Source organism: Typopeltis vanoorti, chromosome 10, assembly GCF_054136105.1.
Source record: "Typopeltis vanoorti isolate ZY-2024b chromosome 10, IOZ_Tvanoo_1.0, whole genome shotgun sequence".
Classification (NCBI taxonomy): Eukaryota; Metazoa; Arthropoda; class Arachnida; order Uropygi; family Thelyphonidae; genus Typopeltis; species Typopeltis vanoorti.
Genome location: NC_143558.1, coordinates 117,894,246 through 117,907,239, shown reverse-complemented (window position 1 = coordinate 117,907,239; position 12,994 = coordinate 117,894,246). Strand labels below are relative to the sequence as shown.

Sequence of the window (12,994 nt, the reverse complement as noted above, 5' to 3'; positions counted from 1 at the left end):
TATTCATGTCTGCAATGTCCTCAGTATCTCCCATAATGCTTTGCATTATGGGAGATACTGGGACAAGGAGTGATGAAAGCTTGATCCACCTTTACCACAAGTTGCCTCAGTCCTGAAGATACTTCAGGTGCATACTTTGTTTGCTTAAGCTTGGATTAAGGATTAAACTAAATTTATTATACTGGGTGTTTTTAATTTGTTGAAAATAACAGGTTGTTGCATTCCAACCTTGTGAAGTTCCTACTACAGCTACACAGTTCTCATAATCTCCTCACTGTGTGTTAATCCATACAGCTAGACATCTTTCTCTCTCTCTCTCTGTACTGATAAACATGTGAATGTTGGTTGCGCACACCTCCACTGATGGAACCAGGTTTATGCAATTCTGTGGGCAATGTGGGGTGTGTGGAAGATGTAACACTATTTAAGGCAAGACCGTGTGTGTTATTTATATTTGTGTATTTGGAGATTATGATAGATATCTCTTCCTTTTAAAAGTGTTCATTCTTAAAACAAGCTTGCAGACAAATGAGTAGTTGGGTGTTAGGGGATTCACCCTTTAAACAACCTTGAATATTGGCTGATCATGTGAAAAATATCAGTAGTGGAACAAGCATTAGTACTACACACATGGTACGCAATTTGATAACCATCAGATGAATTTTATCAGGCAGATTACTAAAAGTTTCCTTCATTCTGTATTTCATATTCTCTTCCCCAGCTCTCTCTATTTCTACTGGAAAAGTTCCAATGAGTCAAAAAAAAAAAAAAAGAGAAAAGAAAGAAAGAAAATTGTGCAGTGAGGAAAAAGCAATATCTCCCTCAAAAAAAAAAAAAAAAAGTATTGTCTCTAGATTCAGGTCATAATGCAGATAAAAATTATAGCAATAGTTGGTAAAAATTACCTAAGTAGAAATGTGAATTGAGCAGTGAAAGATTTGAGAGTTATAGAAATTGTGCAGCAGGGAAAAAGGCAGTAGCGTTGAATGATGTGGTAGAAAAAATGTTGAAAAAAGAGACTTGTAATATATCAATGCTTGGAATGCATTTGATGAAAGAAGAGAGCTATATGCAAGAGGTATGTTGTATCTGAATGCATACAAGGACACGTTGAGAAATTGCTGTTGTTTGAGTGACTCAGGGCAGTAGATGAAGTTCATTATCCAATGTGAGACTACCTGATAACCACAGAAGTAGGCTGTCTCTGGTGGCTGAACTTGGATACCTTCAGGTGGTCAAGTTGTCTACTATGCTGGATCCTCCTTTTTGAAATTAGCAGCCAGTATAGTTTGTTCCATTGCAATGAGTTCAGCCAAGCAGAATGAGGATCCCCCTCTCTCTCTCTCTCTCTCTCTCTCTCTCTCTCTCTCTCTCTCTCTCTCTCTCTCTCTCTCTCTCTCACACTCAGGGGAAGGACCCATGGAGCACCATTTCTGTGACTGACTGCAAAATAAATTGTATGACCTTCATGAGAACATAGGCCAACCAGATCATCATTGACTTCTAGAATGAACTTGAATCAACCACAGTCCTTATCACAGTGACAGTATATATATATATATATATATATATATATATATATATATATATTGTACCACTTGCACTAAGGCCTTCAGTGCCTTATCAGGCCTGGGTGTGCATTTATGATGAAAATACTCTGCTACCAGTCTGAACCTGCTACGACTTCAAATGTTCCTATAGCATCCAATTCTTAAAATATCCTGTACTCCAACCAGACCATCATCTTGGAGACATTCTGTCTGTTTAGAATGTCAAAGAGCCTTTATTCTTGCCATCAGTCTGGGCGTTCACCACCATGTAAAACATTCTGTTGCTAGAAAATAGATTTTCTGAAACTAAGTTTCATGTTGCTCCTATTGTCAGGTAGTACAAAAATAGCAAAGCTTAGTGTGTAATGGAGCTATCCCATATCCTCAACCAGAGGCCAAGTTAAAAGACTAATATAAAATTTTAATTAATACTGAGGAATAATTTTAAAAGGCATACCTGGTTGTATATTTTTGGAAGGCAGGGGATACAAAATATTTGGAGCCAAATTTGATTGAGCTGAGAACGTGGTATGATAATGGAGTTGGTAAATAATAATGATGCATAAATTAAGATCAGTAAACAAGGAAAATGATGAATCAAATGGGCTCTAAATTTTGAAAAGGAATAATTTGAAATTAGGATTCATCTTCGATAGAGAGCATACATTCTGTAGACACATTGATTAACTTATGGAAAAGTGCAAATGAACATCCTTTGCGCTTTATCCTCTACAGAATAAAGTGCAGATCAATATTCCTTGATCTGCCTTTATTGTGCACTCGTACAGCCAAAGCTTGATTATGGGTCATTCCAAGTTTCCAGTTCTGCAAGGGAGGAGCAGAGCACGCTCCAGTAGTTGGACCCTAACCATCATCAGGGCAAACGAATAGGTATTGATGCTTTTTTTTACACATACCCATTCAAATTCTTTTTGTTGAAACAAATGCACTGGCTCTATCACTTAGACAGAAACAATTGTCTCTTAACTATGCCCTAAAAATAAAGTCCCTGTCTAGAGTATCCTACATGCAATTTCTTGTCATGAATATTGATAACATCACCTGCACAAAACATAACATTTCTCCATGTCAGGTTTGCACTCCATCCTGCAACCTCTCACTACCAACTATGGAAGTGTCATACCCCATCATCTGTCTACTTGCAATTGTTTAATGCATGCAGAGCAGCCCACTCTAATTTCCTTCCTATCTATGCTATGGTTCAAAATCTGAGACCTGTGTTGGTTGTGCTGCTGCATTTCCTGACTATCATATCCAGTCAGATCCCAGTTGATTGCAGTAATTATACAGCAGAGTTGCATGCAGTTCAGCTTGCACTGGTATATATAATAGAAAATTGCTACCAAAAGTGTATGATTTATGCAAACACTTTTAGTTCTTTACAGGCTATCTTCTTTCCTGTGTACAGTCCTAATTTGATGCTTAATGAGGTTTTACAACTGTTGAACAAAATAAAGACTATTAGTTTTGATGTTCTGAGAATTCAGGTCCTGCTGGATTCCCAGCCACATTAAAATTGAGGAAATGAGACTACAACTGTTAGATCAGTTGATAACCTTTTACCAGTCTGTTGTATAGACTGGTAAAAGTACTGTTTACATACTGTTTACCAGTCTTGTGTATAGACTATCTGTAGTCTGTACATGAGAGACTACTGGCAGTGATAAACTACAGGGGACTACACAACTAGTGTTTCTAGTTGTGTAGAAACAGTAGTTTTTCTTGCTGGACTCTGTGTAAGTCACTGTCATCTTACACATTCTTATTTATTGAAGACTGATGACCCACTTATGTGCAAACAGTGTAACATGCATCTCAATTTCTAGTGTTCTGATGGAGTGTCAATGTTTCACTTGAGAAAGAAATGATTTTTTTTTTACTATTCTGGCTGCACCATATACATTCAGGTAGGTTTTAAAAGTCATACAAATTGAATGAAGTTTTGAACTTTTTAAAAAGAATTAATTTATACAAACACATTTCATTATAATTTCTGTTTATGTATAGATACCGCACTATTTAAGTTTTTTTTTTTTTTTTGCACATAACATGTTATTCACTACGTTTTCTCTTTATTACTGTTTATTATTACCTTGTGTGCTGCTGTAACCTTTGCTGTCCTTGCACCAATAAAACATAAATCAACTAACCAATTACTATGAGTGGTGATAATCCACTCTTGTAGCAGTGTTTATTTGCAGATTCAGAGGGTGTTTTTGAGGAATTTGATTTTTAACTTTACCCACACACAAGATACAGAAAACATACCCACACAGGTAAATATATTTGCTAACTTTCCCATCATCTTCCCTCCTCCTAGCAATATCATATTATTAAAATCCTAGAATTCACGATTAGGTATATGAATAACACTATTAAGCTTGAGCTGCAAAAAAAGAAACAATTGTGGAGGGAATTTAAGGAGAAGGGTGACCATCAGGTGCATGAACAGTATAAAGCTCAGGCCAGGATGGTAACAAGGGTGGTAAGAAAAGCAAAAGCAGATTACGAAAGGAAATTGGCCATGCAGGCTAAAGAGAATCCCAAACAGTTTTTTCAATATGTTGCAAGTAAAAGGAAAAATGCTCATGGTAGAATGATCTTAAAAAATGCTGAGGGTAGGGAGGTAACTGAATCAGTCGATGTTGTGGAATTACTGAGCGAGCACTTTGCAAGAGTATATCATCCAGGTGGTGGCTTTGCGGAAATGGAGGAACCAACAGCTTATACTGGAATTGTGATGAATGAGGTAGAGGTAACTAGTCTATTACAGAACCTCAATATCAATACATCTGTGGGATTGGATGGTATACCAGCTCGTGTCGTACGTGAAGCGGCCAAAGAATTGTCAGTGCCCTTGACCATTATGTTTAATTTGAGCCTCAGGACTGGGTCAGTCCCAAGGGGGTGGAAAGAGGGGAAAATAGTTCCACTGCACAAAGGTGGTTCCAAGGCTGCTGTTGAAAATTACCGGCCAATCAGCATAACAGGAATCATTATCAAGGTCTTAGAGAAAATAGTCAAGAGGAAAATACAAGATTGGATAGAAGAAAATGGGATACTGTATCGGGGACAGCATGGTTTTGTGAAGGGTAGGTCATGCCTCAGTAACTTGCTCACGTATTATAACACAGTGACGGCTGAACTGGATAAGGGTAATGGGTTTACAGTGATTCTGCTGGACCTTGCTAAGGCCTTTGACAGGATACCACATGGAATTCTAATCAGTAAATTGCAGCATATGGGAATGGACATAGGGTTGGTGAGATGGATAGGAGGGTGGTTGACGGAGAGATATCAGAGAGTGGTTTACTCAGGAGTAGAGTCCACAAGACGGCCTGTGACTAGTGGTGTACCACAAGGATCTGTTCTTGGACCACTGCTGTTTAATCTGTTCATAAATAATATAGGAAAGGATCTGAGAGGAACAGTTCATTTGTTTGCGGATGATGCGAAGTTGGGTAGGGCAATAGTGAATGCAGATGACGTCAAAATTTTGCAGGATGATTTGGATAGATTGGAGGTCTGGGCTAGGGAGAATGGATGTCAATTTAATGTGGCAAAATGTAAGGTTATGCATTTTGGGGTGAAAAGATGGGAGGCAGTTTACTGCATTGGTGGAACCGTGCTACAGGAAATTGATGAGGCACGAGATTTAGGAGTGTTGGTGGATAAGGAATTGAAATTTAGGGGACACATTGCAAAAGTGGCCAAATCAGCTCATCAAATCACTTGGTTGCTGAAGAATACGTTGACAAGCAGAGACAAGCAGGTTATTGTTCCTCTGTATCGAGCCTTGATAAGACCTCATCTCGACTACTGTGCTCAGATTTGGTCACCTAGGTTTCTTCTTGATGGGGAGGAGGTGGAGAGGATCCAGAGGCGAGTGACCAAGATGATAGCAGGTCTGTGGAATGAACCGTATGAGAACAGGTTGAGGATTTGTGGGTTGCAAAAATTGGTTGATAGGCGGAGGAGGGGAGATATGATTGAGACATTCAAATTACTGAAGGGTTTCTATAAAATTAATTCAGAAGATATTTTTGAGAACAGGGCTGGTTGTGGGAGGACTAGGGGACATCCATGGAAACTGGGCAAAAGTGTGGTTAGTAAAGGTGTTAGAGCTGGGTTCTTTACTTTTAGAGTAGTGAATGAGTGGAATGCGCTCCCTGAGTCTGTGGTGGATGCTGTGACAGTGAATGAGTTTAAGGCGAGGTATGATAGATACTGTATGAATGTCGAATAGTTGTGATGAAAATGATTTGGGGCCTCCCTCGATGAGTCTAATGACTCCCTGGAGTTGCCCGTAATAATAATAATAATAATAATATAGTTATGTTAAAGATACCAAGCAATTTTAAACCTGGTTTTACTCCATTTTTCCCAAGTAAGCAAACAGACAAAATGTCAAGTTTGCGCCTGCAATTTATGCAAGACTAGCTGATCCCACAGGTAGTGCAAGACCAAGGCAACTCGTGGTAGAAGTGGAGCAAGCTCTGATCACTAATCTTAATATTTACCCTTAATGCCAAAACACATCTCCAAGAAGGGGATGTATGATGTTTTGTATTAAAGGCAAGGGGCCACTACCCAGACCGGTTTCGACCTTTATTGAGGTCTCATCAGTGGGGAGCCAGGCTAGAAATACCAAGATTTAGTAATGCAGAGCTAGTAAGTATTTTACCAAAACGAGTTACCATAAGGTGTTATAACCTTATTGAATAAAAATCTCAGGAGGAGATATAGATGTAGAAAGTATTTTTAACTTGGGTATAGTTATGTTAAAGATACCAAGCAATTTTAAACCTAGTTTTACTCCATTTTTCCCAAGTAAGCAAACAGACAAAATGTCAAGTTTGCGCCTGCAATTTATGCAAGACTAGCTGATCCCACAGGTAGTGCAAGACCATAGCAACTCGTGGTAGAAGTGGAGCAAGCTCTGAATAAATACTTTCTACATCTATATCTCTTCCTGAGATTTTTATTTAATAAGGTTATAACACCTTATGGTAACTCGTTTTGGTAAAATACTTACAAGTTCTGCATTACTAAATCTTGGTATTTCTAGCCTGGCTCCCCACTGATGAGACCTCAATAAAGGTCAAAACCGGTCTGGGTAGTGGCCCCTTGCCTTTAATACAAAACATCATACATCCCCTTCTTGGAGATGTGTTTTGGCATTAAGGGTAAATATTAAGATTAGTGATCAGAGCTTGCTCCACTTCTACCACGAGTTACCTTGGTCTTGCATAAATTGCAGGCGCAAACTTGACATTTTGTCTGTTTGCTTGTTTGGGAAAAATGGAGTAAAACCAGGTTTAAAATTGCTTGGTATCTTTAACATAACTATACCCAAGTTAAAAATACTTTCTAGGTATATAGTTGTATAATACTCTATAATACATATGTTGGCTTTATGAAAAGTGTCCTACCTTAATAATTTACTCACATATATGAGGAAATGGAAATTTTCTATAAAACAGGTATGGATATGAAGCTGATGGCATGGGTATGTGAGAGAGTGATTGATAGACACCAGAGAATAGTATATAGTGGAATAGAATCCAGAGAATGACAGTGACACTAGTTGTGGCTTAGGGATCTGAACTAGGACTACTAATATTTAATTTTTATATTAATGGTATATGAGGGTGGTCTGAAAAGTTCTTGGACTAACAATGAAAAAACAAATTTATAATTTCAAAATTATTTTTATTTTTCAACATAATCTCCCTTTGGACTAATACGTTTATTCCAGCAATGCTCCAGTGCCATTATCCCATCCCTGTAGTGGTTCTCAGTAAGATCTGCAATCACCTCTTGATTCTAAGAAAAACGCAGACTAGCAAGAAAGAGTTTAAATTTTGGGAAGAAATAGAAGTCAGAGGGAGCCAAATCTAGGGAATAGGGTGGATGTTCCAACAATTCATAGTGCAGATCCCTTAATTTTCCCATTGCCAAAACACCTTTGTGGGCAGGTGCATTGTCCTGATGAAAGATGATTTTTTTCTTCTGCAAACCAGATCTTTTCTCATTGAATTTTTTTCTCTAGTCTGGTTAAAAGATTGGAATAATATTCCCTGGTTATTGTTTTACCCTTTTAAACAAAATGCCTTTAGCATCCCAAAACACCAATGCCATGACCTTTCCTACTGATGGAACCGACTTTGTCTTCTTTGGCACTGAACAACTGGTTTCTGTCCACTGTTTTGACTGCTGTTTGTATTCTGGTGTGTAATGGTGAATCCAAGTCTCATCCACATAGTAATAAATCGATGCATAAAATCAGTTTTATTCTTGTTAAAATGCTCCAAGCACTGTTCAGAGATTTTCATGCGAGTGTGTTTTTGATCTGTTGTGAGCAAGCACGGCACCCATCTTGCGCAAAGCTTTTTCATATGCAATTCTTCATGCAATATATATCCTGTATGTTCTTTTGAAATGCCTATAGTCTCAGCAATTTCATGCACTTTGACTCGCTGATCATCCAATACTATATGGTGTACTTGATCAATGATTTCTGGTATTGTTATACTTTTTGGACATCTTTCACATGGATCATCTTCAAGGCTGGTACAGCCACGTTTAAACTCGGCAGCCTATTTCTTAATTATCGAAAATGAAGGAGAAGAGTGCCCATAAACTTTTATGAACTTCGAATGAATTTCTTTTGGCATAACTGCATGATACTCAATTTTATCTATTTCAAGGGATACCAACAACACTTTTGCTTCAGGCAGCTGTATAAAACAAACTACTGGATAGAATGACTTGCAATTTCACATGGATGCTTATGACAGATGTACTAACTTAGAAAAAAAAAATCTTGCCAATAGTGTTGCTATCTATAGTTGAGGCCAAGAACATTTCAGACCACCCTTGTAGGGAATGATTAAGGGGGGAATATTTAGTTGTGTGCTGATTATGCACAACTGGGAAGGGAAATGATTAACATATGCAATGCAAAGATCCTTCAGGATAATGTAATTATTATTGGAAGAATGGGCAAATGGTTGCCATTTTAACGTTGCAAAATGTAAGGTTATGCATTTCAGGATGAAAAGATTGCATAGTGTGTATTATATTGATAATATTGGATTGCAGGAAATTGACGAGACTAGAAATTTGGGAGTGATAGTGGACAGATAGTTGACGTTCAGAGTTCATATTGCAAAAGTTGGCAAAATAGTACAAGGAGCTACTTGGAAAGAACACATTAACAAGTAGAGATAGGGAAGTCATTATTCCTCTTTTTAAGGCTATGATGTGGCTGTTTCTTGACTACTGTGCACATATTTGGTCACCTGAGTTTCTTTCTTGGGAATGAGGAAGTGGTAGAGAGGATCATGGGGATCTGAGGAATGCTCTCTGTGAGAAAAGGATTAACGGTGTAGGTTGCAGAGTTTAGTTGGTGGGTGGGAAAATGAAAGGAAATGTTAGAAAATTTATTATTTACTAAAGGAGTTCAATAAATTGATTGAAATAAATTTTTCAGTGCATGTTGAGTAAAGAGATAACTAGAAATCACCCTCCTGAAAGTTTTGTAACAGTGTAGTTAGTAAAGGTGTGGTGATTAGATTTCACTTGGAGAGTGCTAAATGACTGGAATTCATTGCCCAGAGATAGTCGTGAGCTTTGACTGTGAACGAGTTGGAGGAGTTATATAATATGTATTACTGTATTTTTCGATAGATAACGCACATCCCCAACATTTTCATCGCTCCTTTTGATGTATAGATAACGCGCATGCGCCAACTATCGGTAGAGTTAGGAAGTACAGACAGAGGATGGAGGAATTCTTTAAAAGCACATGTGTTGCTAGTAGCAGTGGTCGATTATTCTGTACATCCTGTTTTAAAATATTTCATAAAGTAAATCATTATTTGTTTATATATTTTGTTATTAGATCTGAATTACCCATGGAGACAGAAGTACTTCTCAGAGAAAATCCTACACAGCGCAGTTCAAGCTTGAAGTGGTAGAAGTAGCAAAGGAAAAATGGAATCGTGAATCTAGTAGATTGTTCAGTGTGTGAGAAAGTAGTGTTTGTGAATGGCGAAAGGCTGAAACATTCCTGAAATGTTTACATACGAGGAAACTTTCTATGAGGTTTAGAAGGTGCCTGTGGCCAACCATAGAAAAAAAACTGTTTGATTGGGTTGTTAGCGAAAGAGCTAAAGGTATGAGAATATCTACTTTCTGTGTGTTGCAGGAATCGAAAAGAATTGTGCAAAACGATCATATAAAGGATTTCAAGGCCTATCTTGGATTTTTGGATTTATGAAGGGAAACAATTCAAGTGTGTGCTCCTCCACTAGTGTTGGACATAATTTGCCGTGCGACTGGGAAGCGAAAGTAGCTAAATTTCATTTGTTTCTGAGAGAAAATTTGTGTGGGGTTGATGCTTGTCACTTTGGGAATATGGATGAGGTTCCCATAATTTTTGACTGGCCTAGTTCTAGGACTGTGAATCTGAAGGAGCAAAAGAGGTTTCAGTTGCTACAACAGGGCACAAAAGGTCTAACTTTACTGTGGTTCTCTGCGTAACTGCAGATGGTTCCAAACTGCCACCGATGGTGATTTTCAAAAGAAAGACTGTTCCAAAAGGTTGTGATTCCAAAGATATTATTGTTGCTGCTAATGATAAAGGTTGGATAAATTCCGAGGTTATGAAATTTTGGTAGGAGAATGTGCGGCGAAAGAGAAAAATGGCATTTTTCAACCCAAAGTCTTTGTTAGTGTTGGATTTGTGTAGGGCACACACGACAGCAGAAGTTAAAACAATTGTAAGTATTCCAAATTGGCCGTCATTCCAGGTGTTAAACCACCTGGAACGACAGCCAATAAAAAAAACTCCAATCCCTTGATCTTGCAGTGAATAAACCATTCAAAGACAATTTGCAGGCTTAGTTGGAAGACTGGATGATGAATGGCATCCATGAATATAACAACAAGGCAGATGAAAAGAACGTCATATAAAGATATAGTTACGTGGATTGTAGAAAGTTGGGCTGCTGTAAGTGAAAACTGTGTTAGAAATGGTTTCATTAAAGCACAAGGGAATGCAGTGGTGTCCGGTGACAATAATTATGAAGCTGAAGAAATACCAAATGAAATTTTTAACTTAATTGATTCTTTCAATATTGAGTCTAATGAAGAATTTTTTGGATTTGAATAGTGGAATGTTCAGTAAATATTAAGTAATACTTCTACCTTAGTTTTGTTATTACATTTGATTTATCTCTCATACCTTTCTAATGTATACCGTGCATGTTCATTTTTAATGAATTTAGACTTTTTTCGATAGTAACGTGCACATTATCTATCGAAAAATACGGTATATGAATAATGATTATTATGACCTCCTACAACGAGTCACTTGACTCTGTGAAGGTGCCTATTATAATAATACAATCGTATTTCGGAGTTACATCACCTTCATTTGAATGATGAAGCCTTCAGACTTCAAAACAATGGGAATTTTATGTCCACTGTTTTGAAGTCTGAAGACGATGCGGTTATGACTTAAATAAAAGAAACCTGATGATATGAAAACTGGTTTATTGAATGAGTTTGTATGCTGCAATATACCATCTATTGTTAGTTGGGTGTAGCACAGTGTCGTGTCTACATATATCCTCTACATTTGAAAAGACTGGATTGATGTTAGAGATAGATTTTCAGTAGATGCTGATGTGTTGGTCTTTTCCGAAGAACCTATCTAAGGTTGCATGTGAGCTAGATTGTCTTTTCTTTACTTTGTAGATTTCCATATAACTAGGCATAATTCCTTACTCTGTCAGCATTTATTTTCAAACCTCTTTCAAAATCCAGATCATACTGTTTCCAGCGTACTGGCTTCGAAATGACAGAAAGCATTTTGGAAGTAAGCCTTTAGGCTGAATGATAGATACCTTTTCAGGCACATCTTCTTCTTGCCTCTGCTTTTCAAGTGCCAAAAGATCTTCATTGCTGAGAGGCTGAGAATGGAACTCCATAAGTTCAGCTACATCTTGTGGCCCCAATTATAGCTCTGACTGCCTTGCCATCTCTTCAGTATTGTTAGTACAGGATTTTGTAAGCCTTCAAAATCATCTAGCAACTGTGGACATAAATTTTTCAATGCTCCTTTTAGCATAGAGATCTTAACATCATTCTGTGCATCTCATGTAGCCTTGATGACCTCTTGCACAGTGTCTTATTCAATGTCTATTCTTATAATACACTTGCTGAGGTTCTTCTTAAGTAGTACAGCTTGAACACAACTATGACACACACTGATGCATGAGTCACAGTGTGGTGGTGGTATTGGGTGATAGGAATATCGCTCGAACATTCGTTTGCAAATCATCTAATGTTCGAGGGTGGCCAGGAGCATTGTCTCCAAGGAATAAAATTTTGAAAGGGACGTTCTTCTCCTTATAATAGTCTTTCAACTCTGGTACAAAGCAGCTATCAAACTATTCTGTCAAAAGTGCTGCAGTTACCCATATTTTCACATTAGATCTCCAATACACTTGAAGTCTAGTTTTAACATAGTTTTTCCTATCTTTTGCAGTGAATGCTCTTGATGGCATCTTCCAGTATAGCTCCATTTCATCTACATTAAAAATTTGATCTTTTGTATAGCCACCATCATCAGTGATCTTTGCTAAGTCTGTGGAAATTTCTCTGCGGCGATAGTGTTTGCAGCAGCTGCTTCTCCTTGCACTTTTGTGTTATGTAGGTTTCACCTCTTCTTGAACCTGTCAAACCATCCATTGCTTGCTTCAACCTCAGCATCATTCACTTCTTCGCCCTTCTTAGCCTTCATGTTATTTAAAATGCTTTGGGCTTTATTTTGAATAAGGTCTGGTCTAAGGGAACATGGCAACTAGTTTGATCATCTATTAAGAATTTCTCCATATTAGTAACAAGGTTATCTCATTTCCTGATTAAAGTAGTATTCACTGGAGTAGCACTTTTCAGTGGGAAATTTTTGCTTGTTTTTATCACAGTGTTAAGTAGTCAGAGGGAAGCCTAGTCTTCAACTTATCTCAGATTGTGATACACCTTCTTCACTGAGTTTAGTCAGTTTAAATCTTTGAATCTAATGTATCACTTTTATCTGCAATTATATTCAGTTTAATCACAATGAAAATAGAATAAAAAAGTAGCTTAATATTAATGCAATCACAGAGTGCAACACTAAGATGTATGACACAAGCTGTGTTTGATGGTACATTAATGATAGCGAGACAGTGACACCTTTCATGTGGTAGTGTCATGGCATTAAAGAGCTGTAACTTCGGGATAAGTGACAATTCAAAAATGTATGTAAGTGCGATGTGCCGTAAGTCAGGGTATGCTTATAGTTAACAGAGCTACCAACCTCTGTTCTAAGTAGACTACCCTAATAGCTAAACTCTCCTTAATTCATCGCA

At 37.6% G+C, this 12,994-nt stretch overlaps 1 protein-coding gene across 1 annotated transcript in view; it reads left to right on the top strand.

Annotated features, from left to right (window-relative positions):
- The window catches only part of LOC150102730 (uncharacterized), a 326,709-nt gene that overhangs the window by 240,622 nt on the left and 73,093 nt on the right, over positions 1-12,994 (top strand). The window lies entirely within an intron of this gene.